The following is an 8,469-nucleotide window of genomic DNA, read 5'->3' as shown; positions in this document are numbered from 1 at the left end:
AAAGGCCTACACAAGATGGCCTCTCTCTTGTCCTCCTCCTCCTTCCACCTGTTGTACTTGGAATTCTTTACGAGACAAGAATGGACTGGGTTCCTTTACCGGTGTCTTGCTCTTTCCCCCAACCCTTTGTACCTACTCCTGCAAGGTTACTGAGGCGTGCAGATCCAACGGTATCTGGCCACTACCGCGTCGTAAGGACGGAGATATTTGCTGGTTGGGTGGTATCAATTTTCCACTTCCTTCTATTTTGTAAATGTATTTTTCAAAATTATTATTATTATTATTATTATTATTATTATTATTATTATTAATTATTATCATTATTAGTTAAATTATTATTATTATTATTAATTATTTATTAATTTATTATTATTATTTCAATGATGAAACCCATTCATATGGAACAAACCCACCAAATGGTAATAATTATTATTTTTTTTTTTTTTTTTGTCTGTCACAGTCCTCCAATTCGACTGGGTGGTATTTATAGTGTGGGGTTCCAGGATGCATCCAACTCCTTAGGGTCACACTCTTCTGCATGAGTCCTGGAGCTACTTCAGCCTCTAGTTTTTCCAGATTCCTTTTCAGGGATCTTCGGATCGTGCCTATTCTTCCTATGATTATGGGTACAATTTCCACTGCCATATCCCATATCCTTCTTATTTCTATTTTCAAGTCTTGATGCTTCTCCATTTTTTTCCTTTTTTTTTTCTCTCTCTCTCTCTCTCTTCAACTCTGGTGCCCCATGGTATTGCGACATCAACGAGTGATACTTTCTTCTTGATTTTTCAATCAACGTCGCGGCTGGTCTATATAATTATTATTATTATTATTATTATTATTATTATTATTATTATTATTATTATTATTATTATTATTACTATTATTATTATTATTATTCAATGATGAAACGTATTCATATGGACCAAACCCACCAAATGGACCACTGACTTGAAATTCAATCTTCCAAATCATATGGTTTTCATTAGGAAGAAACAAGAGGAGGTAAAGGTAGACACATAAAGAAGAAATCCCACTTATCAAATAAGGAAAAGATAGAATATGCCATAAAATGCAAGGAGAATTAGGGTAGTATTGCATTGCAAATTCACTTAAACTTCTGATGCATAGCTGTGACATTTGCAGTCGTATACCAGAATAATAAATAGAATCCTTGTAAGAATTCTATTGTCTTTAGAGGGAGGTGATGGTGTCATATTACATGACGTGTAATAGCTGTAGGATGCTTTAATAGTTATCGATCTATGATACATAAGGAGGTATAAGTTTCCATTTTTATATTTGTGAAACTTCTAATTATTAGATATCATTATTTTCTCGTGATTTTGAATGGAAAAATAAAGTCCGCAATATTATGGATGAATATTGTTACATAAAGGAAGCTTTCACCAATTTGATCAACTGGGTTCTTCAACCTAATATTTGAAGTGATATTATCTGCAGCATGGGAATATAATTTATATATATATATATATATATATATATATATATATATATATATATATATGTGTGTGTGTGTGTGTGTGTGTGTGTGTGTGTGTGTGTGTGTGTGTGTGTGTGTGTTTATATGTGTTTTTATGTATTTCAAATGTTTTGACAACGTACTTTGATTTTCCTGTCATTTTGTGTGGTGGGATGTTGATAAGCATAACAATTTCCTCTCTCTGATGACTTATAAAACTCTTATTATGCTCTTCGACACCACGGAAAACATCTCTTTTGAAGTGTAAGACTTGATGACTAATCATAACCAGCGACTTGGAATATTTCGAGTGAATCCCTCTGACAAAAAGAAATCCCGTGATTTATTCTCTGAAACCCTGCAATGCAGAGAAATTTTTTTCCTCTTCCAGATTATTTCTCTTTCGCATTCTCCTCCTCCTTCTTCTTCTTGCCTTCGCATTTTTTGGAAGGGTGTGAGCTCTTGTTTCCTGGCTCCTAACGAAAGGAGGAGAGACATTCCGTTGAATAAATCATTCGTTACAATTTGAAGGTGTATTTTTTGTTCTCGGGGTCTTTGGTGTGTACTTTGTAGTGTGTGCATTTTTGTTGTCACGTCCCTATTTACTATTAGTATTGTACCTTGGTGTACTTTGTACAGTAAACTTTATAGCCAGGTCTCTATGGACTATTAATATTATACCTTAGTCTACTTTGTAGAATAAATTTTGTAGCCACGTCTCTATTGTTATTAATATTGTCCCTTAGTATATGCATTTATGTATGAATTAAGAATGTATATATACTATATTTTATTAGATATATATAAATATATATATATATATATTACTAATTTATTGTTGTTGGAATAGCTGGATAGCCAGCTGTGAAGAGGCAGTTAGGGTGTGTCACGATATAAGCTTTTTGGAACAATTTTATCAGCCGCATCATCTGCTCGGAACCCAGATCTGAGTAGAGAGTCATACGAAAACAAGCGTTCGTCCGAAATCGTGAATCGAAGCATTTTGAAACATCTGAATACGAACTGGACGCTCAGATTCTCATTCATAGTCGAGTCGACATCTCAGTCCGAACTCCCGGAAGGTAATTACACACAATATCTCTTTCGTGACGCTATCTAGCGTCATATCTCGTTATCTGCGCTAATTGTTGACGTTTGAGTCCGTCATTATGCTGCTTTCGCCATCTTACGTTGTTAACGAGGGAATGGTCACTGATTGCTAATTCAGGATGTTGTCTTTGTTTCCGTGAGGTTTTGTTCGCCAAGTGTTGCATGCTGGGTTACATAAGTTGCTGATGGAAGCTGTAGTTATCTGTAATTGTCGTGATATCATATGATTATTAGATTTCAGTTCAGTTAATTAAGTTTCTTGCGTATAGTATAGTATATATATATATATATATATATATATATATATATATATATATATATATATATATATATGTATGTATGTATGTATATATATACATACATATATTATATAAAGGCAAAAGCCAAGAAGGAAAGTTATAAGCACATACATATATTTATATGCATATAATATATATATATATATATGTATATATATATATATATATGTAGTATGTATGTATGTATGTATATATATATACACATATAATTGTATACATTCGAGCTATCTTATGATTCACTTCCGTATAATCAGTTCCGTCTCTTTTGTGACAATAGAATACTTTGTATAGCGTTCATCAGTTCCTTAACATATTTTATGAAATCAATATCTTACTCTTGTAAAGGGAATTTCGCTCCTATAGAACAGGATATAAAAAGTTTCAGCTTTCATACATCTCTGGGATTCGCGGTGATGAGCCAGTGATGAATGATGTACGTATCATCATCATTGAAATAGATTTCCAGAGAAGGGGAGGGACGAGTAAACCATCTCATCAACTTTATCAATGAGACACAAACACTACTTTTGTGTCATTATTGTCATTATGCTGGAGACACAGATTTGCATAAGTCTATTGGCAGTCAAGGAAGTAGGGTGGAGGAAGGGAAGTACAGTTATGATAATTTTTTTTTTTAAATAATTCATGTTTCTCATTTTTGACAACCGTGAATTTTGAGTGCTTGGAAAATTTAACATTTCATATTATTTGTCATGTATATATACATGTATATATATATATATATAGATATATATATATATCTATATATATATATATATATATATATATTATATAAATTCGTCTACTATCGTCAACCGTGAATGTTGAGCGCTTGGAAAATCTAACATTTCATCTTATTTGTCACATATATATATATATTATATATATATATATACTATATATATATATAAGAGAGAGAGAGAGAGAGAGAGAGAGAGAGACGAGAGAGAGAGAGGAGAGAGAGAGAGAGAGAGAGTAAATATTACTCCATACCATCGAAAGGAGATGGACTGAGACGAATCATTAAGTGGCTCGGAAGGTCTCATTTGAATTCAACACGGTAATCTATTTCCGATTACGAGAGCTTGTGAGAAGACGGATTTGCATTTGGAGTGGATACGTATATATATATTGTAGAGAAGCAAATCTCTCCCTCTCTCTCTCTCTCTCTCTCTCTCTCTCTCTCTCTCTCTCTCTCTCTCTCTCTCAGCATGTTAACCATTCTGAGACCACATCAATTTTTTTCTAAAACTTCGTTCCATGCGATAGGGTGGTATACTCATTAATAATAATAATAATATAATAATAATAATAATAATAATAATAATAATAATAATAATAATAATAATAATATAATAATAATAATAATAATAATGAATTTCCAGCTTACGTGAGAGTTGGAGAAGTGGATTTCAATAATAATAATAATAATAATAATAATAATAAATAAATAAATAAATAAATAAATAAATAAATAATAAATAAATAAACAAATAAATAAATAAACATAGGAACCTCCGTAACGAGGCTATAAAATATATTTTTAACACTAGTGTGGCTTGTAATTGTCAAAAATAATAATAATAATAATAATAATAATAATAATAATAATAATAATAATAATAATAATAATAATAATAATAATAATAATAATAAACAACGTTATTTTTCGTCTTCATTGTGCCCACCTGCATTGATTCTACAAAGCACGATCACCTTCTATTGACATCATGTTTGTAATTGTCAACGGGATAAAAACCTCACTTTAAAAACTTAATTAACTTGCATCCCAAGGCTTCGGGGACAATATTGCTCTAAATTACAGCGGTAATTAACTTGAGTAATTAACAGAACCTAAATGGTCGCCATATCACAGTTTTCAGCCACCCTCTCTGTCCATCGAATTTGTAGTCATTCGTTTGCTCAACATTATCGTGTGGTAAAACAGCATCGTTTATTTATACGAAGTTTGTAAAAGGCTGTAAAATTCGTCGTTTATTTTTATATAATTTCGAAAATCTGTTACCGGATTGGATATTTGAGGGTTGAATTGCGCGAGAATGGCCGATCATTTCATTCTCTCAATTGTCAGCGAATGCAGAGATTGTCAAAGTGTTCAGAAATTAAAAACAATATTTATTTTGCTCTACAGCGTGCCCCTCGAAAAACTAGGGAATTTGGAACAGTTTATTTGATTGTTGGAGGCAGAAAACAGTTGTTCTTAACAGAAACATTATTAAAACGGAACAAAAGCGTGACAACTATGGCATCATAGAATTAAAGAAAAAAGATTAGAGAAAATATGTACGTTAGTTAATTTTCTTATTTCGATGATTAAGTAAAATACATGGCGAAATAATAATAAAATACATAACGTAAGTCTAAAATTTCCTTGTTTTTTTTTGTGGGGCACTCTGTAGATAAATGCACGTATACAAACTCACACACATAAACTAAATATGTAAAGAGTTGGTGCAGATGGGTCGGGCTGAATGGTGGAAGTAGCCAGGAGTCACATTGTGGCATTAAAATCAATACCAGTAAGTCGTAGGGTATCTGGAAATGGCTGGAACTGCTTTCTAAAGGGAATGAACTTCAATTTAAAAGCTCAAGATTGCGTCACTTTGCGTTAAATCGAATGATCAAGAGGAGATTACGAGTCTCGAAATTGGTCATGCATTTTACATGCTCTCTCTCTCTCTCTCTCTCTCTACATCAATACCGTAGCTGTTATAGATTAATATTTCCTCAAGAGCAGCGACCCATTCAAAATCATAGTTATAATCAGTTTTCATTATTATTTACCTATCTATCTATCTATCTATCTATCTATCTATCTATCTATCTGTTGATCTACCTATGACGCATCTCTGTACACCGATTATTCATTTCAGAGAGAAAAAATTGTATTATAATACTTATCATCAATCATCCCATTCATTTAAATGAGGAGTTTCCCGAAAAAGGAATTAAAGCGTACAATGCATCAACTTAGGTAACAGCAATATAAACGCAAGGTATTCAAACCTACAAGTGAAATTGATAAACAATTAAAGAAAATATAAACAAAGACTCAAAAATTAATGATGGTTAGCTTAAAGAAAAATTCAAGCAGCGAAAAATGAAGACGGTCCGAGCGTCAGCGTACTTCTGCTACGAAGGGTAGCAAGACACTGATGCGGATCTTGGACTCTTGGTCACAACTCACAGTGCCGGTGGCTGTTTCGTACAGTGCGCGCGCATGTAACGTTACCTATGCTTCCATTCTACCAATAATCAGTCGACTTGGTTACATATCCACAATATGTGGCATTTTTTATCATCCAAATTGTTTTATACATACATACATACATACATACACACACACACACACACACACACACACACACATATATATATATATATATATATATATATATATATATATATATATATATATCATATATATATATATGTATATATATATATATATATATATATATATATACCATATGTATATATATATATGATATATATATATATATATATATATATATATATATATGTATATATATATATATATATATATATATATATATATATATATATATATATATAGCAAAACCCTTATAGCTAATACCTAATTGAATCTAAATTGTTTATTTTACATTATTCATTTAGTGATATAAAATAGAACCGGTGCTTATTGCATAACATAAAAAATAATTTTGCCACTTTAATTTTCTTTTAATGTAACTGACAATATCTCTTTAAATCATTTTCGACATTATAAAGCTACATATGACTGTTCCTTAAATCTCTAAAGAAATAGGCTATGGAAGTGGTCAAGTACCTAATATATTATCATTTATGAATTAAGGCTTTGCTTTATGCCATTTAAAAAGTTAAATATGCTATTTATATTATATAATACGCACCGGTTCTATTTGATATCACTAAATGAATAATATGAAATGAAAAATGTAGAATCCTTTAGTTATTGGAAATAAGGCTTTTGTTATGAGAGAGTGCTGTAATCAGAAACATGAAAAATCATGAAAATGCTTTAGCATAGATATGGAAGCTTCTAGAGAGTGAAATATATATATATATATAATATATATATATATATATATATATATATATATCACATCAGGAAAACCATAAATATAAAGGAAGAGGTGTCCAATCAGACGACAGTCATGTACACGTGTTTATTCAGAAACGTTTCATGTTGTCGCCAACACATCATCAGTCTACAATTGAAATTCACAATTAAAATAAACTTAAAAATTACAATAAAAATTACAATAGAAATTAAAATATACTCAGAAAGTTGAAATAGGGAATGAGAAGAAAACTACCTATTCATAAAGAAAGAAAGAGCTGAGTGACTAAAAACGGTAAGGTCTGCACACAAGTAAACCTCACGCCAGAGAGAGAGGAGATGGCGAGGTGTTGGAGTTTAAACTAGGTGAAACGTGCTTAATAAGCAATGACTTTAGGGTAGTTAGATGGGTAGTTTGCTTTGTGGTGCATACATAGTTAACTTGGGTACATTAAAATTAAGGGTGGTACTGACAGATATTTACTAATATCTGTCAGCACCCACCCTTAATTTTAATATACCTAAGTTAACTATGTATGCACCCATCCCATTTATTCATTCAGGCAGTTTACGTGTGAAAGTTAGAAATATTATTGAAAAGGAATTTGGTTTTTTAAAACTTAATCTCATTCCCATGAATCCACAAAAAATTGGAGGGTTTTTTAATTACTGGGACAAATTACAGGATTTCATGAAGTCCAATATCATATATAAATTTGAATGCCCAAGATGTCTTGGTATTTATGTTGGTTCTTCACGTAGACTGTTACAAGTCCTGTATTATAGCCATTGGGGAGTAAGTTACAGTAGAACTGGGTCCAGAATCTCTAATCCCGAGTTCTCTAATATAGGTAAGAATACATGCAAAGAGTTGTAAAGTTACTATCGACAAGAAACATTTTTCTATTGTTGGCACCTCGTCATCTCCTCTCTCTCTGGCGTGAGGTTTACGCTGTGTGCAGACCTTACCGTTTTTAGTCTCTCAGCTCTTTCTTTCTTTATGAATAGGCAGTTTTCTTCTCATTTCCTATTTTAACGTTCTGAGTGTATTTTAATTTTTATTGTAATTTTTAAGTTGATTTAATTTTTATTGTAATTTTCAAGTTTATTCTAATAGTGAATTTCAATTGCAGACTGATGATGTGTTGGTGACAACATGAAACGTTTCTTAATAACCACGTGTACATGACTGTCATCTCATTGGACACCTCTTCCTTTTATATATATATATATATATATATATATATATATATATATATATATATATATATATATATAATAATATATATATACTATATATATATATACATACATTATATAGATATATATATATATATATATATATTATATATATATAATATATATATATATATATATATACTTTATATATATACATATATATATATATATATATATATATATATTATATATATATATATATAATATATATATATATAAGATACATACATATATATATATATAATATATAT

Source organism: Macrobrachium nipponense, chromosome 14 (assembly GCF_015104395.2).
Source record: "Macrobrachium nipponense isolate FS-2020 chromosome 14, ASM1510439v2, whole genome shotgun sequence".
Lineage (NCBI taxonomy): Eukaryota > Metazoa > Arthropoda > Malacostraca > Decapoda > Palaemonidae > Macrobrachium > Macrobrachium nipponense.
Note: the sequence above shows the minus strand (reverse complement) of the source record.